This window comes from Lampris incognitus, chromosome 8 (genome assembly GCF_029633865.1).
Source record: "Lampris incognitus isolate fLamInc1 chromosome 8, fLamInc1.hap2, whole genome shotgun sequence".
In the NCBI taxonomy this organism is placed as follows: Eukaryota; Metazoa; Chordata; class Actinopteri; order Lampriformes; family Lampridae; genus Lampris; species Lampris incognitus.
Genome location: NC_079218.1, coordinates 30,171,890 through 30,197,536, shown reverse-complemented (window position 1 = coordinate 30,197,536; position 25,647 = coordinate 30,171,890). Strand labels below are relative to the sequence as shown.

Sequence of the window (25,647 nt, the reverse complement as noted above, 5' to 3'; positions counted from 1 at the left end):
AATGTATGGCAATAATACTAGGGTCAATCCCCCCCCCACATTTTTCCAATTGTACTTGACCATTTACCCCACTCTTCCGAGCCGTCCCGGTCACTGCTCCACCTCCTCTGCCAATCCGAGGAGGGCTGCAGACTACCACGTGGAGTCGCCAGCTGCTTCTTTTCACCTAACCGTGAGGAGTTTCGCCAGGAGCATGTGGCGCGTGGGAGGAACACGCTACCCCCCCCCAAACAGGCGCCCTGACCGACCAGAGGAGGCGCTAGTGCAGCGACCAAGACACATGCCCATATCCGGCTTCCCACCCACAGACACGGCCAATTATGTCCGTAGGGACACACGACTAAGCCGGAGGTGACACTGGGATTCGAACCAGCAATCCCTGTGTTGGTAGGCAACGGCATAGACGGCCACGCCACCTGGACGCCCACAGGGTTAATGTTTTTTTTTATATATATACATATTTCAAATTCGGATTTAAATGGTCTATTTTGGTCAGTAGTATCTTAGTCACAGTGTAAGTATTATATCATTTAGCTTATGAGTGTGGGCCATATTGGTCAAATATTCTTTTAGCTTCACTGCTACCTTACATAATTCCAGATGTTATCTCTCAGTATCATTTGCTCATATCATCACAGCTCATATCAATTCACAGTTGTCTGACACGTCAAACCAGCAGACCCTGTTTAGAGCATTGTTGTTGTTAGCTTCAGGGAAGCCATACATTATTTCTGTACATTAAACCCTCCACAGAAGCCAGGCTCATAAAAGAATGATGGCTCTAATCTTTGCCAGAGCTGTTTTCCATAAAGGATTTTAAGAGAATGAATAAGAGATGATTGCATTGTGCCCACACAGCATTCTTTTCCCAATGCAGAGTAGAGGGGACTGTAAAACCTTGGCACTCACAATCACTTTTCATAATCACTACCTCTGGAGGGAAATTACAACATGTAGCCTAGACTGAAAGTGAATGTCCCATCAAGGCTCAGTGGACTAGGATTTACACTGCACTGTGCACTTGTACAGCTGATGTTGTTGGTCAGAACATGACTCTTGACTTGTTTCTCTGTTGCTATTGCCACCAAGTTGGTTTTGTTTACATTCAAACTTAAGTTGTTTAAGCTTGGAGTAGAATCGTGGAGGAATCAGGAAGAAGAATCAGGCCAATTTACCCCTTATTTTTTTAGTAATCAGTAGGATATCAATTTTTGTCTGTTAGAACAAATCTGGATCCTTTTGTGTTTTGATCAGTGGAAAATCATTTTGAATTTTTGATCCCGTTTGACTCTCACATTGTCCTACGAATATACTGAATGCAGTGCGTAAAGATGACACACCATGCATTCATAATTTATGGAAATTACTTAGTATATTTTTAAGACATTATATATACAGCCACAGTGTAGCCCCTCGTCTTTGGTCTGCGTGTTGTGCAGCAGCAAATGAATCATCAGGCTGTATGGGTTCATACACGTGTTTTTATTGCGTCCGTCAGTCAGCGTCTATTGGAGCAGGGTGTCAAAATCCGTGTGTGCTGATGGAACCCTCGCGGAATAAGAGAGACGAGCCTCCTGCAGAGTCCTTTATTCCAACGTGGCCAGAGGAACTCTGAGCGGCCCGGTAACTCAGAGTGCTGTCTAGTTTTCCTCAGCGTTTCCTCATTGAAAATGTTGCATGATTCCTCTTGGTTAGCTTTGTTAGCTAATGGGTGGCCTATTGTCCATTCACTCTATTAATAAATGCACTATATAGCTTACTATGCTACTTAATTAGCTAGCATTACACAAAACTCAGGGTTGGATTCTTCTGCTGCTCACGAAACAGGCAAACATCATCCCGTCGCAGAATGTTGAGTTGACAGTCCAGGAATTGATGTGAACGTTACTTGAAACTTTTGGCATTATTTTTTCAACAAAGCCAACGCATTTCTCCAAACTGACTTCCTTATCCTCCCGCACACCGGCGCACCCCCCCCCCCCGTCCCTAATCGCCGGAAAAAGCACGAGTGACATTTTGTGATTACAACCAGTGTCAACCCACACCACAAGGGGGCGCCAGGACTACACAAAACGTCTATGCAATTAAAGGTCACTAGAACATCACTCCCCTGGGAAAAACAACACAACATTTTGACGAACTTCAACGTACCAACATGCAGGTACTTTTCACTCCTGCTACAATAGCATGGAAGTTGTGTCATCCTTTTTACAAATTTTCTCTCCTCAGAAAGCTGGACCTGACAGAGCATGTAATGTGGCTCACTAAAAAGCATATTTCTGCATGACCAGATACATAAAGGTCACCCGTCTTAACACTTCTATTTACATCTAAGGTGTTAAAACGGTGACATTAAATTATGTTAAAATAGGTTATGCAAGAAATGTTGCCTTTTTATTGCAACTTCAAAGCTCACTTGAATTTATTTCAGTAGATAAAGGTATACATGATTATAGCATAATCATAAGCAAAAGTCAAATACTAACATAATCGGGGTAATCTTTTTACAACATATGCTTATTCCATTGTTTACATATGAATGAATCTGAATTACCAAAACATAGGTGTAGAGCTGAGCAATATACCATGCATCATGGAAGGGCCAGTTGTCCACCTTCTAGCAGGTTACACCAGGGGTGCCTCAAGGCTCAGTACTTGGCCCACTGTTTTTTACACTCTTTACTACCACACTTTGCCCAGTCATTTCTGCACATGGCTTTTCCTACAATTCCTATGCCAAATGACACCAAAGTCTACCTTTCTTCTTCAACAGAAGACACCGTGGTGTTAGCGAGGGTTGCTGCTTGCCTCTCTAATTTATGTGCATCTTCAGCTCAACTTGGAACATATCAGTCGGGCTTGGTACATCAACAATCATGCCATCCAGTTTGACAAACGACCTTGGGGTGACAATCAATCACCAGCATTCATTTTCCTACCACATTATAGCGTTTTGCCATTCTTGCCGCTTTGCGCCATATAAAATCCCAAAACACTGATACCCGAAAGTACATGCTAACTAGCTCCTGGTCCAGGCTATAGCCATCTTTTAGTTAGACTACTGCAACAAATTTTCCCTGATTTTCCAGCCCATCTAATCTAACCACTGTAAAAATACTCCAGATTGATGCAACTCGACTCGACGAGTGTCATTTTCAATCACCGTAACAATACAATCAGTGTAGCAGGTCTACATTGATTTTGGTACCAGCTCCAGTTTTGTTTTTGTTTTTTTGGAACCTCGACAAAGGTAGTACCAGAAAAGTGGTAACAGTTACCAAAATACCAGTACTTTCCAATAATGTAAAACGAAAAATTCGAGTCGAGTTGAGCTGGTACCATGTAGTAGAAAAGGGGCATAAGCTACCCAGTAGCCCGGATAGGTTAGCGCACATGGAATTTTCTTTTAGCGTGAGCCTATTAGCTAAATGCTATTTCGACATCTTCACCACCAGTTCAACGTAAAGGAGAGATTTTGAAGCAGGGGGAAACATGCCATCTGAATACTGACTGAACTCAAATGTTTTGAAAATCTGAAAATGTCACAGATGTTTTATTAGTGAGTTTTAAGAGAATAAACAACCTCCCTGTGCACAGACCTAACACTACCTAATATTACAGTGAGAGCGAGAGGGTTCACGGGACACTATTTGAGGAAGAAATATATATATATATATATTAGCAGCTGATGAATGCGTGACGCACAAAACAGGCCTGTACTGCAATGTATTAAAACTTTTTTCTCCTGTATCTGTGTTTATATATATATATATATATATATATATATATATATATATATATATATATATATATATAGTGGCGGGCACTAGGGGCTATGCCTCTCACCCAGCAGGACTGTGAGCTTGGGGCGTGGTTTACGTTCCCGGGCTCGCCGGTGCAGGGTTGTTCCTGCTGCAGTTGGTTTTTGGAGTTGAGGAATAAACATCAAACTCGCCTTCGTCTGCTGTGTTTTTCCTCATCCTGCCACAATATATATATATATATATATATATATATATATATATATATATATATATATATATATATATATATATATATATATAGGATCCCCCCCTTTTTCTCCCCAATTGTACTTGGCCAATTACCCCACTCTTCCGAGCCATCCTGGTCGCTGCTCCAACCCATCTGCCTTTCTGGGGAGGGCTGCAGACTACCACGTCTCCTCCAACACATGGAGTCACCAGCCGCTTCTTTTCACCTGACAGTGAGGGGTTTCCCCAGGGGGACATAGCGCATAGGAGGATCGTGCTATTCCACCAAACAGGTGCCCCGTCCGACCAGAGGAGGCACTAGTGCAGCGACCAGGACATACCCACATCTGGCTTCCCACCCTCAGATACGGTCAATTGTGTCTGTAGGGACGCCCGAAAAAGCCGGTGGTAACACGGGGATTTGACCCAGCGATCCCCGTATTGGTAGGCAACGGAATAGACCGCTATGCTACATGGACGCCCAAGAAGAAATATTTTAACTTTTATATTCAGAGTCCAAGCATTTGAACATGAGCATTTGAACGGCGAATGTGGCAAGGCATTCGGTCTATCACAGACTACAAAAGCTCCAGTAGCGGTCCCACTGTCCATGATGCCTCCCTGCCAGACAAACTAAATCATGTCTATGCCCGCTTCGACAAGGACAATACTGACCCAGCCACAAAAATCCCCAGCCACCCAGAAAACCTGGTGCTCACTCTATCGATCGCAGAGGTCAGAGAATCACTGCACAGAGTGAATGCACAGAAAGCTGCCGGACCAGACGGCATATCGGGTCGGGTCCTCCGGGAATGTGCCATCAGCTGGCTGAGGTCTTCACAACTATATTTAACCTCTCAATGTCCCAATCCATAGTCCCGGCATGCTTTAAGACCACCTCTATCATTCCTGTCCCCAATAAACCAACATCCACATGTCTGAATGACTACGGACCCATAGCACTCACCCCCATTGCCATGAAGTGCTTTGAGAGACTGGTTCTGGCTCACATCAAAAACATTATCCCCCCCACATTCGACCCACATCAGTTCGCCTACCGTCCCAAAAGGTCTACTGAGGATGCCATTGCCACTTCCCTGCACTTTGCTCTGACCCACCTTGAACTTAACAACACATACTATCTTCATCCAAAACAAAGGAAGAAACCTCAGGGAGAGCAACAGAGGGATCTCTCTCCCAAGATGGACAACGTGCAATGGATGTTGTGCCTACAAAATTTACACAATACAACATCAAAAGAGGATAAACAGAATTATAATGGACTTATAAAACTTATGAAGAATATGATGTGCAGGATGCCAAACAGTGTCCAGACGCCACCGGAACAGTCCAGGACCAAAGCCACGCAACCAGCATCATCATGTAAAAACAATTATACATAAATATGTGAATATACAAAGTATAACAAGTAAACAAAACGTTCTTTCAAGTTTGAAGTATAGCAATATATGAAAACAACCACAGTGCCGCGAACAAAATAGATATTTGGCAACAATGCTTCAAAATTTTTGCCTTGCGTTATCAAATCTCAGGGTGTTAGTTTTACAGGTTGAGAGCCAGGAATACAAGCTGGTCAAGTCTTTCTGGTTCAAGTGATGATCTCTGACGTCTCACAATGTTTCCACTTGTACTGAATGCCCACTCTGATCATTGATGGCAGGAATGCACAACAATTTCTTTGCTAGCTTCGCCACTAGTGGTAAATGTGCCTCATGCTGTCTCCACCATTCCAGTGGGTTTGTCTCTGGACCAGCCTCCATGGTTTGGAGATAGGGGTTGAGCTCCTTCTCAGTGCACCCTATGCTTGACTGAGGGGCCGTTTGCCTTTGCTTTGCTGCTTTTTTAAAGTAGCTGCTCAAAGTCTTCTTTTGCATCCTAGCAGGAATATCTGCAGCTAATGGAAAGGGGGACTGCCTCTACTAATGCTGCCTGTTCAGCCACCAGGCTCTCCAGTTCTGCATTAGCTCTTGCCTTCATGTAGTCCACCCTCTCGTCTTCAATATATGTAGTTTTGAACCAAGAGTCAACAAGAGAAGCCATATCAAGCAGCTCCATGGTGGTCTGGTTATCATACTTCTCATTTAAGTAGTTTAGAATGCTTTCTTTGATGGTCTTAGTGAGCTGAGTGTCATCATCATGAGGCTTGAGTACCTGGTTATTGAAAAGATGGAGGACAGGTTTCAAGTAGGAAACACTTGTGTTCTGCTCCCTAGACAAGGCATCTGTAAACTCCATGAGAGGATTCAATGCTTTACTCATGGACTCCAGAACGTCCAAGTCCTGCCAAGTTAGGACCAGATGTCATTTTCTTGTCGGCACGAGGACCTGTGAGAGAGCTTTCTCTTGCTCTATGACCCTTTCAATCATTTTTTGCAGAGAGCCCCACCTGGTAGGAATGTCCGTGATCAGCTGATGAGCAGGAAAGCCCAATTCTGAAACAGCCTTATACTTTACCCATTTTCCATCAGTGTCCATGGTTTTGTATATGAAATAGTTTTGACTACTATTTCCGAATCCTCACAATTTAGCTTCTTCCTGTTGCATCAGTGGCATTCTGAGTACCATAGTAATTAGCCTTAAGTCAGCTCCACCCATCAGAGGTGATGTCTAGCATCAATCCCTAAATTAGCTCCATCAATCATAGATAATGTCTAGAATAAATCTTTAAGTTAGCTCCACCAACCAATTAATGCATTTATATAGGAGTCCATCCAAGAAGGTGACAGGAAAGTGAATTTTATTTGACTGTTTAATTTTGAATCATGAGATTGTTTGTGATACTGATACATAAAACCACCATAAGATTAAATCTACACTACAGCTAACTATTTACATTTACAGCCAAGACAGCTCACTATTAAATTTGGAAGATGATGTGTTGGGTCTGGTCACTCGCTTCAGCCCCTTTTTGTGCCCAGCGATATGACAGTGAGCTAAGGGAATGCCTCTCTGACAAGCATTGTGTCAAGCTCCATCATGAAGTGCGATAAGATGAATGGCTGTAATTTTGCCTGGCTGTCAGTATGAATGACTGTGATCCCAAAAGGTCAGTATGATTTTACCAAAGATCGATTTCATCTTTATTTAGTCAGGGAAGGGTGGCTGAGCACCGGGATCTTGTTCAAACCAGCCCTGCTCCTCATGTACATAACAATGTATATTCACATCTGATAGATACTCAGAATAACTGCAGTTTTATCCTGTTATTAACAGTTAGAAATTAGGGGATATTGTACTACTGAAGAGAAGTTGGCAATGGAGGAAGGATTGCTATTTTTCTACTTTCTCTTCAAGCTCCTCTGTCTCCTTCTCTAGTTGTCTCCGAGCCTCCTCCTCCCCTCATTGTCCCTGGCCTCATTCTGACTGTTGGCAGGGCTAGCTGGTCGGGCTTGCTTTTGATAAAAACAGAGAGATTTATGGAATCAAAAAAGGATTAGCTAAAGGTTTTATCGCTTCATAACTGTTTTTAGCCCAAAAACGTCTACACCAGAGATTAAAGACAAAAGGCCAACAGTTTACATAAGTTTAGTTCCCTTAGTCTGGTTTTCTTTAGTTTCCTTTAGTGTAGTCTTTTTGGATTAAAAGAGAAGCTCCTTAAAACATCCATCCATCCATCCATTATCCAAACTGCTTATCCTGCTCTTAGGGTCGTGGGGATGCTGGAGCCTATCTCATCAGTCATTGGGCAGCAGGTGGGAAGACACCCTGGACAGGCTGCCAGTCAATCACAGGGCCAGCACACACACACACACACACACACACACACACACACACACACACACACACACACACACACACACACACACACACACACACACACACACACATACACACATTGGGACAATTAAGTACTGCCAATTCACCTGATCTACATGTCTTTGGACTGTGGGAGGAAACTGGAGAACCCGGAGGAAACCCCTGCAGACACAGGGAGAACATGCAAACTTCACACAGAGGACGACCTGGGACGACCCCCAAGGTTGGACTACCCCAGGGCTCAAACCCAGGATCTCCTTGTTGTGAGGCGACCACGCTAACCACTGCGCCACCATGCTTCCTTAAAACATCAACATTTGAAAAAATCAATACAAAAGCACAACAATCAAAGTTAGAACAACAAGAAGCACAAGCATACAGATTAGCACCGGTCCCTTTATTCTTCTCAGCGAGTAAGTGGTCGATATCTTCTGGCTGTAATTAGACTGTAGCAAGCACTTGGCCTCACCTCTAGTGTTGCTTCACTTCAGGAAAAAAATGCATATTGCAGGTAAAGGTCTTGATGACCTTAGTGCACAGAATGATGCCAGTCGTAGCATGGTATTACATAACCAACATGATATACGGCACACAAGACCCTACATATAATTATAAGGGCCGTGTCAGACATGCAATACACAATCACTCTGTCTCAATCTATCAGTTAATTGATCCTGCATCAATGCATCTAACAGTCTATATTATTTTCTATCTCACTATGCTGTGTGTTATGGACATGTATGTGTGTTGAATCTCATCTTAAAACTTTTCTTTTTATGAAAGCTTTTACAAATGTTTGATATTTGTTTTTACTGTTTTGAATTGTACTCTTATTTGATCGTACTCTTATTCCTGCCTTGTCTGGTTTTATGTTTTTTTTGTTTTTGTTTTTTTGTGAAGCACTTTGTAACATTGTTTTAGAAAGATGCTATATAAATAAAATTATTACTACTACTATTATTATTATCATTATTATTATGTATATGTAAAAGAGGTGTAGCCTATGTATGTGCGAGTAGACAGAGACAAAGTGAGAAAAGCCATGGTCCAGTATCAGGACCACCAATATGATACTCTTTCCTCAAGGTTTCTGTCTGTCTGTCCGTCTGTCTGTCTAAAAAGCAATACATTTATAGTTGTATCCTTGTAGACACCACAGCCATGACAATAATTGTGTAGTGTAGCTGGTTATAATGAATTACATCTTAGAGAAAACTATGGTGCCAGCTTTTCAAGTCTTCTTGTGAAGGATGTGATTTGGCTGCATTGCCAAACATTTAGCAACTTCACTGCAACAGACATGTACAGTACTTTAGCAATGTGATACTGCTGTAACGCATGTAGTAACATACACTGTTCTCGCTCTTGCTCTCTCTCTCTCCCCCTCTCTCTCTCTCTCTTGCTGCATTAGGCAGGTCAGAGGTGATGGTCAACTGCATAACTAAAGAGAAGCCCAAAGAGCTCTGGTAGGATTTGGTTGCTTGCTGAAGAATGCTTCAGCAGGTTGAAACCTCTTTGACATGAGGAATTGTACCCAGCTCCTCCATTCAAAGAGTGTTCTTTTACAGGTGTGTATCGGGAAAGATGTGAGTGTTTGTATGTGTGTGTCTGTATATTCTGTCAGTTGTTGAAGGAGGGAATTCTCTTGGCTCTGTGTCTTCAGCTGATGAAAGCACAGCAGAGAGAACCTCAGCATGTGAATCTACAATGGAAGTATGATTAATAAAACATCAACACTACCCCCAGGCTACCAGTGTGTGTGTGTGTGTGTGTGTGTGTGTGTGTGTGTGTGTGTGTGTGTGTGTGTGTGTGTGTGTGTGTGTGTGTGTGTGTGTGCATGCGTGCATGTAGGAGTGTGTGTGCATAAGTCCCTGTGTGTGATATCAATGCTTGTATCCATGGGTGTGTTGAACAGTGTTCCTGAGCTTTCATGTGTGTGCCTATGTGCAGATTTTGCATGTACCTGTCTTCTACCCAGTGTGTTTTGTTAATGGCTTAAAATTGCTTTTCTGAAACTCATAGCTGTGCTGTGTGCAGTATGCACTGTATATGTTGAATAGTGCACATGCATATGTAATAAGAGAATTTATTTCATATAATTTGCCTCTACTGAAGCTGATGTCTGTGCACTAAATGTTGTGTTTTATTAGCCAGGTAGCTGGAAGACAGTATACAACCAATAGGACAAACTGCTATGAAATGTCACCGACAACAACCTGCTGACGGCTCAGTAGAACGAGTCATCCTGCTTGCCTTCATTGTCCTACCTCTGCCATCGGAAAACTTAGTTAATTCAATTAGTAGTTTCAGTCAAGGAATCTCACAAATCGAAAAACTTGCTCTAACCGTGCTGACAACTCCCATAAGGCACAAAAGTCCTTTGTGTTATGGTTCACTATTTTATTCAGTACAGTATTACATTGTCCCACACTGGACATGTGGCTTACAGCATGACAAAACTACACACACAATGGGCCGAAATCAATAAATTTAAAACAATGAAACCAGTGACGCTGTAAAAACCGAACAAAACTGAAGAAGGAAATGGAAACAAATACAGTAGGGTTCACACAAAGCGCAGAGGTGCTTGACACAGAGTTGAAGTAATGAGTAAAGCTAGCATTTTTATTGAATGTGAAGGAAAGTTCTTTTGTGATCTGCATTTGGCCCGTGGGAGCCTGAACCTCTATCTTGAGGAAAAAGGCTGAACTCTCTGGAAAGAGGGTGGTATAAAGGTATGAAGGATAATAGCGGTCAGGATAATAGTATACTAGCCATTGCCTTCAGCAAGGTATCCTGAAAGTTTCTCATGCTGATAGGGACCAGATGCTATGCATAAACTGATTGCCAACCACTGGGCTCGTACGCAAGTTCTAATACTCCATTTTAATCTATGACGCTCAACAGGGCTATGCGTACCCCATTTCACTAAACAGATTTATCATACAAGTCAACCTTCTTTCACCGGGACAGTCTCAAGTGTTCAGTGTAATTAACACTCAGAATTAATTAGCACGGGTAGAAATGGTCAGTGGTCCAAAAGCTAAAGATAAATTGAAAATTAAAACTATAGTTATTCTAAACGAACAGCATAACTAGAAACATGAACTACTTTGTTTAATGATTACAAGGTTAAACAACTGACCTCTTAATTTGACATGATTACCATCAGAAATACATTCTGACATAAAAAGTGAATGATAAAAATCAAAACGAGCTCAGAGTAATAGGTTATGGGTAAAATGCAAAAAAACTAAACTCCAAAAGACGAACCTCATTATACTATTAGTTATACCAGATAATGGATAATGCAGGATTCAAATCCCCCCCCCCCGACCCTAAAAAAAGCTCACAGTTCATTTGAAAAACATGCATTTTGATAGAGGGGAATATATAGTTTCTATCATCTTCATCTTCATCATCATCACCAACATACATTAAAATTTTGATCCAGCCCTCTAAAGCATCTGTCATGGGTTGGAAAAGCAAAAGCTGCATTAAGAGATATTTTCGATGAGTTGCGTGACTCTGTGTAATGTGAAAGTACTGTCGATCACAGTGAGAATCATCACCATACAGTCTACAGGTTTAATTTAAACCCAAACGGCACTTTAATGGACTGTGTTGCACTTGAATGGACTGTGTTGTTAATGGTTTGTGCTTTTTTTGTTTTGTTCCCTCTCTTTTTATGTTTTTAGTGGCATCGTTTTTAGGGAATTTTTGGATGTGTATTTTTATCTTTTATGTTACACTGCTGTGGGCTGGGAGAAATGGCATTTCGTATTTGCTTATGTGCGCAGGTACATAATGAAAATGACAATAACCTAAAACGTGAATCTTTCCTTAACCATAGACAGGCGTTGTCTTCACTTTCAGCTCATTGTTGACATTATTCAGCCAAAGATGGCACCCCTCCACATAACCACTGTTAACCCACAAGCTTAGAGTGCATGGTCTTCTCGCTCGGTGATCTTCAACGTGGACCACTTTCTCAACTTCAAGTTGAGCGAGTGGTGAACCACAAGATCGCAATCGTGGACTAACTTTGGGTTTAACCAGAATGATGGAAAAACCTGACAAAAGTGTGATAATCTGCAAAAGCAGTGAAATATACAGGTAGCGACCCACTCTGAGCAAAGTCATAGGCTCACTGTGGGATAGTCATGGAGAAAGTTTGTCTGCATATAAAAATTAAAATAAAAGTAAAACAAGAATTCCATTCCCAGATAGCATCTGGATGTGGGCCACTTCAAGCAATGATGGCCTTCTTCTGGCCCTGACAAAATGGATGTGAGCCTGAAGTGGCCCACATGTATAAAAGCAAATATGGCCCAAATATGCCAAATCAAATGTGGGCCTTATTTTGCAAAAATTCGGTTCTCTCGGCAACATGTTATCTGGATGTGACCCTGAAGTGGCCCGTGTGGTAAATGATGAATATGGCCCAAATATCACAAAACAAACATGGGCCACCTTTGGCAAATATGTGGCACATGCAGCATTGCTATTGCTTGGTTCTGGCTCAGATCTGGCAAAAAGGAGCGGACCGCCCAAGTGCCATCATTAAACGGTATGTGGGCCGGATGAAAGTGTCGGTGTGGGAGGGGTTTGGGCCACAGCAATTTTGCTATCTGGGTTGCCTTATCGACACAGGGATTGCCGGTTGGAATTCCCATGGTACTTCCGGCTTGGCCGAGCATCCCTACAGACACAATTGACCGTGTCTGCAGGGGGGAGGCTGGATGTGGGTATGCGTCTTGGTCGCTGCACTAGCACCTACACTGGTCAGTCGGGACACCTGTTCGGGGGGGAGGGGGAACTGGGGGGAATAGCGTGATTCTCCCATGCGCTACGTTTCCCTGGCGAAACTCCACACTGTCAGGTGAAAAAGAAGTGGCTGGCGACTCCACATGTATCGGAGGAGGCATGTGGTAGTCTGCAGCCCTCCCTGGATTGGCAGAGGGGGTGAAGCAGCGAGCGGGATGGCTCGGAAGAGTGGGGTAATTAACCACGTGCAATTGGGGAGAAAAAGCTAAAAAAAAAAGTTAAAAATAAATAGATAAAAAAATAAAACAAGAATAAACGTACATGTTTTTTCACATTGTTGTTAACGTGGAGTTTCTAATTGCAGAGATGCATTGTTAATACACAGTGGGCTGTTGAAAGGATTATTTAGAGTTGCATTGATTTTCATGTTTTACTGCCAACAGATGAGATTCCAAATAGCTTGTTAACACCATCCTTGTCTTGGATTGAGTAGATGCATACCTGTGAGGATTCCTTCTTGCAACTAGTCACAAAGTGTAGCTTTTGTTGAACTGAAATGGAAATGTCGGCACTATTGCATCGCACTGTATTGAATTACATCATATCACATCGTATCATATTGTATAGAGAAAGGGCTGAATCGAATCATGTTCATTTTTTTGCTGCTTAAAATGTATCTGGATGCATTATTGGTCATGTATAGAGACATGAATTGAATCGGCCCCAGAGGATGAGTTGCACAAATCTAGTTACCAGGTAACTCCTTTAACTTCTGGCACATGAGAAGAGAGTGAAACACCTTTTTTTTTTGCAACAAATTCCTCCTTAGGATGAACACGCATTTTAGCCAAAGTACAGCAAGCATGCAGTGAGAAGTGGTACATGTACGATAGCTCCCTGTGCTGCTGTGTGTTACCCTGTCAGGGGAAACCACAGATGTTCTATGCAGCTTAACAGAGCTCTGCCACGAATACAGACTAATCGTGGACTCTTAGATCATTGTGTGAATGTGTGTGTGTGTGTGTGTGTGTGTGTGTGTGTGTGTGTGTGTGAGTGAGAGTGAGAGTGAGAGAGTGAGAGAGAGAGACAGGGAGAGAGTGAGATTTTTTTTAATCTTAAACAACTCTTTATTTTACATAAAACAAAACTTCAACAATAACATATCCCTTTCACAACATCAACGTAAGCAACTCCTTTACATTAAAATATCCAAAAAGGTATTTTTTTTAAGTAGTTCAAGTCACATACTCCCTAAGGGTCCAAAAAAATGTGCAAAAACAGAATTAAATACCAATTGCCCCTCACTGACTGAGCAAATGGCTGTAGTGAAACACCACTACGCAATAAATTCCTCCAAGTTGTTCATTCGGGTAAAGAAACTGAAATCCACTCGGACTCTTGCCTTCACCCTTGCAATGAACAAAATAAGTAAATCTTCCTCTGAACCATTATTAATTCGACTTTTCCTGCTTCTATAAACGGAAAACTTAGCTTGTCCCACTACAAAATTTAAACGTTGCCCCTTTTCTGCATCCTTTCTCTTGTACCCAGCACCAAAGATAAAAACAGCTTCATTACATTTTTCACTACAGTGTGAGAATATGATTTGAAGAGCTTCAAAAAGCATCTGAAGTCTTTCACTTTCCATGTAACAATGAAAAACTGTCTCTGGCGACTGACAGAAAGGACACTTAACAGAAACAGTTGGGTTGATCTTAAAAAATGAAACTTAACTGCCCGTGCTCCCTGTAGGATCCTCCACTGCAAGTCACCTGACCTTTGTTCAATGGGGCTTTATATAGCACCCTCCACACTGGCCTACAATTATCTGCCATCTTAGCTTTGTTCTCCATACAGTGTCCTTTTTCTCATTCAGCATTCTTTTGTTCATGGCTACAACACAACACTTTTACAAGATCTTTCCATCTAACATGTAAAGGTCCATTTTAGTAGCCAAATTTGAGACCAGCAAAGGTCCCGTTAGTCCAGTCTGGTCCATTTGGAGACTCAACTCCAGGAGAGGATCTCCATTATCAGGTGTCTCTGTCCCAATGACAGTCCTGCAGCATGTCCAGTTCCTCACTGGTGATTCTTTTAAGCCATGCATTCAGAATGTCTCTAGTATATCTGTTTGACCACAAGCCCAGCAGTGTCAAGAAGCTTCGGACTTGAGACCTGGTTTGCTGTCATCCTGAACGTCCAGCCTGGCCCCATGGATTAGAAGCTCTTCCAGGAGCCAAAACAGAGATGCTGTAGGCTCCAGTCTGCACCACTTAAACAGAGTCCAGGATTTAAATAACCCTTGATAAAAAGGTGGCAGGTCATGCACACTCTTAAAAACACAGTCTGTTAAGAACAAAGAGGCATCTAAACTCACACCCTGTACCTTCTTTAAAATAATGCTCATGCGAGGTCTCCACAGCACATCATCAATCCCTGTGAAGTAATGCTGTATGAACTGTAATCTAAAAGCTGCTACTGGGCTCTTTAGATGCACTAAACCCTGCCCTTTCGCCTCTTTTGGTAGGTATAGCACACACTGTGGTACCCAGTGCAGTTTATCCCAAAAAAAGTTCACCAGAATAGACTGTACTTTTTTTTGAGCAATCTGACAGGGGGTTCCAAACATGTTAGCTTGTGCCAGAGGGTGGAGGCTATCAAATTATTAACAATTAAAACTCTTCCTCTGTAAGACATCTGTGGCAACAGCCATCTCCACTTTTGTAATCTCCCCTCCACCTTTTCCACCACCCCCTCCCAGTTTTTCTCAACAGTCTGGTCATCACCTAGAAACACTCCTAGGTACTTGAATCCTCCCCTCTTCCAATTTAGCCCTCCTGGCAGCTGACAGAGATCTGCAGACCACTTTCCAACTACTAAGGCTTCACTTTTTGCCCAATTTACTTCAGCGACTGAGAGATTCCCAAAACTTCTCACAAATTTTCCTATCAAAATTACGTCATCTTGATTTTTTTTTTTTACAATGACAACTGTATCGTCTGCATACACAGATAAAACAATTCGTTTTAAACATGCTTTGAAAGGTTTACACAAAACACCATTCATTTTCAGTACACTCTCAATATCTTTGTACAAAACCCTAATCTTGGCAATAAGTCCAGGGCTGAGGCCAAACCTCTCTAACACTTTCCAAAGGTATTGGTGCTCAACCTGGTCAAAAGTGTTTTCCTGATCCAATGAAACCAGACCAGCATCAAAGCCCAATGAACCAGAGACTTCCAAAACATCCCGAATTAGTGACACATTGTCAACAATGGTAAATTTGGGTCTGATGGATGACCTGATCCATCACCTTCTTCAGTCTGTTGGACAGGACTCTGGAAAGCAGCTTGTAATCTGCACACAGAAGAGAGACTGGATGCCAGTTCTTTATATCTTGTAGGTTACCTTTGTTCGGCAACAACATCAGAATGGCTCTCCTGCGGCTCTGGAGCAAAAATGAGTCATTAAAGCATTCAGTGAAGACTTCAGTGATGTTGTCACACAGTTCGGTCCAAAAAGCCTTGTAGAACTCCGATGGGAGTCCATCAATCCCAGGGGCCTTCCCCCCTTGCATGGTCTGCAGCGCTGTAGACAACTCCTCTGTAGTCAGAGGACCCTCCAACTCCTTGTTAGTCACCTCTGAGATACTGAGCAGCCCACTGCAGAAGGAATCAAATGCCCCTTCATCCTCGGTGTACTCACCGCTGTACAGAAAAGAGTAAAAATCCACAGCTCTCTTCTGGATCTCACTGGCCTTAGTCAGCAGGTGTTCTGTTGTTGATTTCAGAGCATGGATGAAAATGCTTTGTGCATTCTTCTTTTCTAGGCTGAAGAGAAACTTTGAAGGTGAGTCCATCAGAGCGGCACTCTGAAAGCGAGACCGGACCAATGCTCCCTGTGCCTTAATGCCCAGCAAGTCAGCCAGCAAGGTTTTTTTTTTTTTAGACTTGAGGTCTTCAACACAACCTCAGTTTCCTTCGGACCCTGCAGAATTCTGCAGCTCCACTATTTCAATCTCAAGATCCCTCATAGATTTGGTAATTTCACAAGAGACATTGAGAGTGTACTGTTGACAAAGCTGCTTAATCTGTACCTTCCCATAATCCCACCACTGCTTCAATGACGTAAACTCCCTTTCCCTAGTTTTGAAAATATTCCACACAAAAAAAAAAGTTTCTTTAAAATGTGCATCTACAGAGCAGTGTCAAAATGCCAATAAGCACACTTTTGTTTTACTTTTGCAATAAAAACATTGCATGTCACCATTGAGTGATCTGAAAAACCTATGGATAATCCTACATTCTTTAAAAATACTAAAATTATGCCTAAAAGAATACAAAAGATCTAATCGTGCCATAATAAAAGATGTTTCTCTATTATGAACCCAGGTGTACTGTCTAACTTCCTCATGGATCTATCTCCACACATCAACCAAACAATGAGTTACTATCAACTGTTTGATTGCATGTCTGGAGGCAGCATGAGGTTCAATATGATTTCTGTCTATAATATCATTTTCTGTGCAGTTAAAAATCCCCTCCCAGAAATAAAACCTCTTCGGGTCCACACTGATTTAAAACCACACTGAGGTCAGTTAAAAACATAACTCTGTCAAGCCCTGCATTTGGAGCATATACATTTACAAAAACCAAAGTAAAAGACTGATATTTGGCTCTAACTACCATCAATATACCTCTCACTATTTCCTCTACCACATAAGATTGTTGTAAAAAGTTCTTAGAAAAGAGGAGCGCCACTCCTCCACTAGATTTACTCAAATGACTTAAGTCAACTTCACCATCCCACTCCTTCCAGTCAGTGTCATTCCTGATATCACTGTGTTTCCTGGACAAACATGACATCACTGAGCTTTAGTTTTACAATTTCAAAAAGACATGCTCTCTTTCTCACGTCTCTTGCTCCATTTAGACTAAGTGTAGAGACTTTGAAGTTGGCCATTGACTGTGAGGAAAAAACACATGATAAAAGAACATTAACCAGAACGAGAAATGGTTTGTCTTATACTGCTACTGACTCTTCATGCTGTATTGTTTGATTTTCAGATCAATTTTCCTTAACCTGTACATCCCTTGATCAGTGTAGCCCCTTTCTTGTTTTTTTCTCATCAGAATACACAAACAATTCTTTATTTGCAAAAAAAGTCCTCAATTTGGACATTTCTCAAATTTTTCTTTTTTTGTCTGTTGCAAGAATTTCTTAATTTGGCGTGCATCATAGTACTCTTGCTTTGCTGCACCTGACAACTGGGAGGTAGTGTGTCTGGCTGTCTACACCACATTCTTCCGCCTTAAACTCATCTTCAGACATTTGTACCTCTTGCTGCTTTCTCTTTAGTACAGGTACCTGGCTGTCTATACCACAGCCCCCTTCCTCCTCCTCTTCTGCCATACTCAACTCAACCTCAGACAATTGTTCCTCCTGCTGCCTGCCTCTCTCCCTTGTTATTGCTTAATTTTTGGCTTGAGAGCCACTCGTTTTAGCTACCTGCTTTCTCTTTAGTACAGGAACCTTACAGACTTTTTCTTCCTCCACCAAATCCTCATTGCTACTCAACACTACGCCTTCTGCAGCTCTACCTGTAGTGTTTGATGCCACTGCCTGTTCACTTTGTGCCTCTTTTTCATCATTTATGTTTTTCTATTTAGACTTTTCACTCTGTTTGGGTGGTTCAGTTTTGTCAGTGTCATCTGGACTCTGTCCCTTTTCTGTTGTCTCTTCACTGTTCTGCCTGGTTTTACTGTTTCCTCTCGCTTCTTCACTTTGCATTTTGTCATCAGAGGAGTATTTCTCAGGACATGCCGAACCAAATTGCCCTCTCCTCCACAGCCAAAACACTTCAAGGTCCCAGAGTTTACAAAAACCACAAAATCAAAATCATCTACCTTTGCCCTAAAAGCCACATCCAGTTCTTCGTCTTTTTTTATTCAAGATCATTTGAAACTGTCGTCTGTGTGAAACTACATGTCGCACCAGCGGTGATTTGCAGCCAAACGACAGGTTCCTGACCGATGAACATACTTTTCCATACCCCCACAGCTCTCGTCAAAAAAAATCATCGGAAATAAATGGCGGAATGTTTGAAATGGTGACTCTTGTCAATGGTGTGGTGATCGGCGATACAGACACGAAACTGTCATTAACAACAACGCCTGCTTCAACCACTTTGTTTGCTTTGTCTACAGTATCGACAAAAACCACCACAGCGCCGTTCATTCTAGCAGCATATTTAATGCTGCTGTGACCCACAACCCCTCCGACTGCCAAAGCACAGTCCTCCACCCAACAAGGACAACCAGGCGACACTTTAAAGCCGTGTTCTCTGGTGAGTTTAGTAAACTCCATACCGGCGTTTAGCACCTCGACCAGCAAACGCTGGCCGACCGCAAATACACACACACACACACACACACACACACACACACACACACACACACACACTCTTAAAACCTCCCTATATATACACACACCAAACCAGTAACCCACAAGGAAAAATAAAGATAGCAAAAAAGATTCACAACCACTCTCATACGTCAGCTCAGCACGCTCACTTCGCACTTCCGCCAGAGAGCGCGATAGAGAGACAGACAGACAGACAGACAGAGAGAGAGAGATAGAGAGAGATTTGATTTTAAAAAGGTAGTTATTCTGAATACATTACAGTCCAACAGCTGATACGCAAACACAATCATCTCTTTATCATCCAGCTCATACAAAAAAAACGTGTCAGGAAAAAAGGACCATTGAGTAGTCTAAAACAGGTATTTGCAAAAGCAGAAATTCCAAATAAAATAGCCCAACACAACATCCTGTCCTTAGACCCTTGCTTCGGATGAGGAACAACTCCCTTAAAAAAACCTTTAACAGGGAGAATAAATAGGAAGAAACCTCAGGGACAGCAACAGAGGAGAGATCTCTCTCCGAAGATGGACAACGTGCAATGGATGTTAAGTTCACACAATCTACAAACCAAAGAAATAAAATGAAACAAACCCAATAATGCAGCCAGGACTTTCCCTCATTACACAAATTAAAAAAAAGAAAAACATCTTCATCAATCCCACTATGCACAGTACCACCCCCAGTTCTGGAAAAAAGGCCATTTCTGTGTAAAAGCTCTGCTCTGTAGGGTGATGTTCGTGGTGGAAACCAGTTTCTGGGAAAGTCCTGGAGGGCACCGGTCATGGACATCCAGCCTGGCTCCACGAATCAGTGGCTCCTCCAGCAGCAGTAAGAGGAAGATCGCCCAGTGCAACACACTCGTCGACCAAATTCGTCTCAAGCATCATCAAGGAGTTGCAATTTCACTTTCTGTACCAGTTTTTTCAGTCTAAAGATTTCCTGCTCAGTAAATGTGTTTACTTCATAAAACGTTTGACTGAGTCAACAAAAAGCTGCAAGTCTGGAAAGTAATTTTCCACCTTGACCGCCCTCAACCCCTTGGTGACCTGTAAAAACTTCCTGATTTTCAGGAAAGCATAGCTCCGTTCAGTGTTCACCTGTGTACGAGGGGTGGAAACTAACTCAGTCACTTTCTTCTGTGTCCTCCTCAGGTGAAGAAGAGGGTGTCTTTTTATGTTTTGAAACCCTCTTTGCATTTAAATCATCCTGTCTACCCTCTGTGGGCTTCCTTTTAATAGACTTTTTTAATTGTATTTTATCATCCAACAGCATCCCTCCCTTTTCCTTAAGTACAGACTCTGCCACTCTAATAGCAGTCTGCTGCATTTGCTTCTTCTGACCACAATTCATATCTCGCCCAGCCAATTTCCTACCCTCCCCGTTCTCACCGTTTTCATTTTCATCAGCTTCCACCTGTTCAAGTTCTGTCACCTTCTCATTGTGATCCCCTTTTTTAACCTACTCAACCTGCCCACCTTCCTCCCCTGCCTGCTCAGTCCGCCCGTTTTCCTTGTGTTCTCCAGCCTCGGTCTCAGTCTGTTTCACCACCTGGTCCATTTCTCCTGCCCCTCGCTCCCCGGCCTCCTGTCTGCCCTGTGCCGACTCGGCAGCGCCGTCTTCAGCCGGAGATGCGCCGCTCGTGGCGGCATCGGGAGATCCTTGAGGATCAGACCTACCCTCACTCCTGTCGGGACAAGACCTGATTAGATGCCCCTCAGACCCACAGCCAAAACATTTCATCATGCCGGAAGTAATGAACACAATGTAGTCAAACTCATCGATCCTGAACTTAAGTTTCGGATCCAAATCCTCCGCACTGTCTGTCAAAATCATGAAACCTTGTCTCCTATGGGACACAACGTGTCTCAAGTGAGGAGACTTGCAAACCGAAGAGACCGTTTTTATCGGGGACACTAGCTGTCCGTATCTTGCAAGCTCCTTCTCCAAAGCGGCATTACTCATGAACGGGGGAACATTAGAAATGGTGATTCTCGTGGCAGGATTAGCCAGCGGCAGATTGGGAGTCAACTGTTCACCACCTGGTTGGCTTTAACAATACTATCAAGAAACAGAACTACTGCGCTGTTCATTCTGGATGCTGATTGTATGCTTCCATATCCCACATGTTCGCCTACCGCGAGGCAGCACTCCTCCACCGAGCATTTGACCACCCGAGCCACTTTAATCGCGTGCCGGCGTGTCAACTTTTGAAACGCCGTCCATCCACCTCCCCACAGCGGCCATATTGCCCCGTTGAGGGCGGTAGCACCGCTACCGAAATAAAAAGAAGAAACTCCACTTAGACCTGTCACCGAAAAAAACTAACTAAAAGACAAACAAAAAAGGACAAGACGGATGGGGGGGGGGGAGCACGTTTTAGAAAGTCGTTTATACCAAAGCAACACGCTGCTACTCCGTCCTCACTCGCACTTCCGCAAGAGAGAGTGAGAGAGAGTACCTAATTCCCTTCAGCCTCAGTTCCCATCAGAGACCATTTAGTGATTGCTGTCAAGTGCTATAACTCTCCTTCTCTTTCTCAAATCATATCATACCATAGATCAAATCATATCGTATCTCTCATTTTATTTCTATTGCATATAGAGTCAGGCTGCAAGATGTAGGTGAATAGACAAACTTAGAGACAGCCAAAAACTGAAAGCTGTAGCAAATGCTCTCATACTCCTCCCTCACCTCTCCTCTCCTCCGTCCCCCCACTCCTCGTCTCTCCGGTTCTCTTCTCACGTCATAAGCCTTCAATCAGTGGCTGCAATTTTTGCAATCACGACAGCTTCTCAACATCGTCTAATCAATGAAGGTCACTCTAACTTTTTTTCTTCCATCACGTTTAACACAAATTGAAGGAAAATGAGCAGTTTTATTCTCCTGGAACATTTCCAAGTCACAAGCATTTTCATCACACTACGTGCTGAGTCTTTTAGAGGCACTTTGTATGGCAAATTTTTATTTCTGGGGCAAACGTCAGCACCTCAGTAAACCGAGATATTCAGCAGGAAATTAACAAATTATTTATTAATGACCTCTATGGTACTTAACCTGTCATAAGACATTACAAGCCACTAAGTTTCTCAAATATTAAGTATTTCAATGGCGTGACCTGTACTTGCATATCACAGGTCAGAGCACCTCTCAAATGACCGTGCTCTCTCCGACAAATTCACCCCCTCTCTTTAAAACACTATCTGTGGCTGTTTCTTTGTCAATGCAACATTTATCAAACTATTTGCCAAAAGACTTTGCAAGCATCATTTTTAAAACGAAGGAGCATATTTTAGCATAATGGATGTACTGTATACATTTTGGCAGTTTCAGCTACACAGAGAGCTGAATTCCTACCCCTGACAGTGGGCACCGTTCCATTCAACTGTCAAACGAATTTTAAGCAAACTTTTCTAAAGTCGCAAAAACGAAACTGTGAATTCGTTTTGTTCCCATCAGATCCGTTTAGGTGACTAAAACCGTGAAGATAGTTTTACCTGTCCTATGTCATGTGTCCATACTTCAACACCCACGACAGACGCGGACCAGTTAAGACGAAGAAACAGCTGGTCATGTGATCATGTGATCACATTCCATTCGCGTTTCAATTTAACCTGGCGAATGCGCATCGCCTATTTAGCGTATGAACTCTTTCGACAAAACGAAAACCACCTCCAGGGAGTATGTAAACTTTTTTGTGATATTTTGAAGGAAAAAAAAGTTTTCAAAAGTAGGTGTTTCCATTCAGGCTTTTCCTGTTTGAAAGGTCAAATTTTGCATAAACTAGCGTGATGGAAACCCCACTAATGCCAGTATCACTGAGCTGCACAGGGACCGAAATCCCAACTTTGTACATGAAAGATCTATCTGATTTAAAGAAAATCAAAAAGAGCAAAGTATTGGTGGTGATATTACAAAAAGGAGAAGTAGCTGAAGTCAGTGGCGCCCCCAGAGGGTGGCCAGGGGTGGCCACGGCCACACTGATACTATCCCTGGCCCCCCCAGCCACGAGTCGCATATGCAGAATATGCTCCTGATATGCTTCTATCTGATATTTTACATTAGGTGCTGTTCATTTAAATCAATAATGTATATTTTTCATAATAATTAATGTCAAAGAAAATAACAAATGCGTAGCCAGGCAGCCAGCCACTTTTGATCGTCCGTCACTGCGTCACACTCCCTCCCTCGTGCACAGTCTGCCTCTGACAGCAGCTTCTGTTTCTAGCTTTGTTTTTTTGTTTCGTTTTTCATTTTTGGACATAGCCTATAGTAGTTTTGTTTACAAAAAGACAGCAATGGGTGAATAAAGCTGTATCGAAAAGAATGTAACCTAATAAAGTAGGTATATGAATAGGTTGTGAGTAGACTATAGTAAAATGTACATTGTCTATTATAATGTTTTTTTTCTCCATTTTTGGACATAGCTTATAACATATTTGTTTACAAAAGACACAGCAACGGGTGAATAAAGCTGTATTGACATTAATGTAGCCTGATAAAGCAGGAATATGAATAGGTTGTGAGTAGGCTATAATAAAATGTATATTGTTGACCAGGATTATGCTTTTTTTGTTTTGTTTTTCATTTTTGGACATATACAATACAACAATGAATCGTCTAACACGTTACAATATATACAGATACATAACACATTAAAACCAAAATGTTAACTGTACCGGTATTAGTCTATGCACATCCGATATTTAGTAACATTAACTGTAAAAAAAAAAAAAGAAACCAAAGTATTTCAGTATGCGATTCCTTAACACACATATTGACAGTTTTCAACTAGGCTATACAGTATACTACAACAGCATAACAGAATTCCTGAAATTCAGTCATGGCTTTTGGTTTTGGTGTGCCACCCCAAGATTTTCAGTGGCCCCATTTGGCCACCCCTATGAAAAATTTCTGGGGGCGCCACTGGCTGAAGTACAGGCTAATATTTATTTAACTTGGCATGTTTGGGGTTTTTTCCGGGGAAAACGACAACAGTATATTAGCAGAAGGTGATGGCATGGAGCGAATTCAACCGGGCTAATGCAGCATAGCCCACTTTAAAACATTTCAATAGCTTTGAACGTTTTGCATGTGTTTGAGAGAAGAAAGGAGAAGAAAAATCCCAGCAAACCCCATTGCAGAAGCCACTCTAGTAAGCAAGTGAGCAGGCGAGTCAGAGAGAGAGAGAGAGAGAGAGAGAGAGAGAGAGAGAGAGAGAGAGAGAGAGAGAGAGAGAGAGAGAGAGAGAGAGAGAGAGAGAGAGAGAGAGAGAGAGAGAGAGAGAGAGAGAGAGAGAGAGAGAGAGAGAGAGAGAGAGAGAGCGCTCCTTTCCCCTTCCAGCTCAGCTGTCAAGGTTGGTTAGAGCTACAGGAGGAAAGAGAAGGCGAGAAGAGAAAGGAGAGGGAAGGGGAGGGAACGAGCAGAGGAAAGGTGAGAGGTCAGGAAAGGGAGGAGGGAGATTGAAAGAAAGGTGAGAGAAAAGAGAGGAGACAAGAGTGGAGAGGGTGAGAGGTGAAGAGACACAGGATTGGGAGCTGTATTGTTAGTTTTTGTTATTTTCTTTTAGAATAACAAGCAAGATGAAAAAGCAGTTGACAAACCTGTCTGAGAGACAGCCAGACAGCCAGACAGCCAGACAGACGGGGGGGTAGATGACTGATAGAATGATTGAGTTGGAGGCAAGAAGAGATGTGAGGAGATATAAAGAGACAAAGAGACAAACAGAAAAAGTTCGACTTTAAAAACTTTATTGCCTTCCCCGAGACAATTGGGAGTACAGTGTGAATTTCAGAAAACGGCACAGATGGATAAAAGCACATGACGGCACCAGCAGCCACTCTACAGACCAATGCAGGCTTTTAATGCATTGGAGCAATCCCTGAGCTTTCACTGTGCACTACTAGTTTATGTTGCAGTGTGATTTCTTATAGTTTCTCTTCTCATCTCTGTATGTGAGGTTAAATCAAATTCTTATTCCTGCACCTAGTGTGTCAGTACAGGATTATGTAACTCACTCGCATTGTGTCAGGACCAAGTAACTGGGTCAGAGTCCTCGTACTCTCATTGTTTTTGGCAACAAAATGTTATTCTTTTTGGGGGGGGGGGATTTCCCCTCCTTTTTCTCCCTAATTTCACTTGGCCAATCACCCTATTTTCCGAGCCGTCCCGGTCGCTGCTCCAACCCCGCTTCCGAGCCAGGGAGGGCTGCAGACTACCTTATGCCTCCTCCGATACATGTGGAGTTGCCCGCTTCTCTTTTCACCTGACAGAGAGGAGTTTCACCAGGGGGACGTTACACGTGGGAGGATCACGCTATTTCCCCCAGTTCCCCCTCCCCCCTGAACAGGCGCCCCGACCGACCGACCGACCGATTGGGGGGGGGGGGGGGGGGGCGTTAGTGCCGCAACCGGACCCGTACCCACATCCAGTTTCCCACCCGCAGACACGGTCAATTGTGATTGTAGGGATGGCCTACAACTTGTTATTCTGATTGTGATCATGTTTTCTGTATGAACTGGGTGTATTGTCGGTGTTGATGCTGTGACTTGAAGGAGAGGGCTTATTGGTTATGTTAGTTTTAGTGCTGGGCAGAACGACTTTTTACGTTATAGCGATATATTTTCAAACAAGGTATAGGATGAGACAATACGGTTTATATCAATACAGTTTGATGTTGCGTTAAAATACA

At 42.6% G+C, this 25,647-nt stretch overlaps 1 pseudogene; it reads right to left on the bottom strand.

Moving 5' to 3' along the window:
• Window positions 1–16,506: 16,506 nt before the first annotated feature.
• LOC130116346 (general transcription factor II-I repeat domain-containing protein 2-like) overlaps window positions 16,507–25,647 on the bottom strand; it is an 80,203-nt pseudogene continuing 71,062 nt past the window's right edge.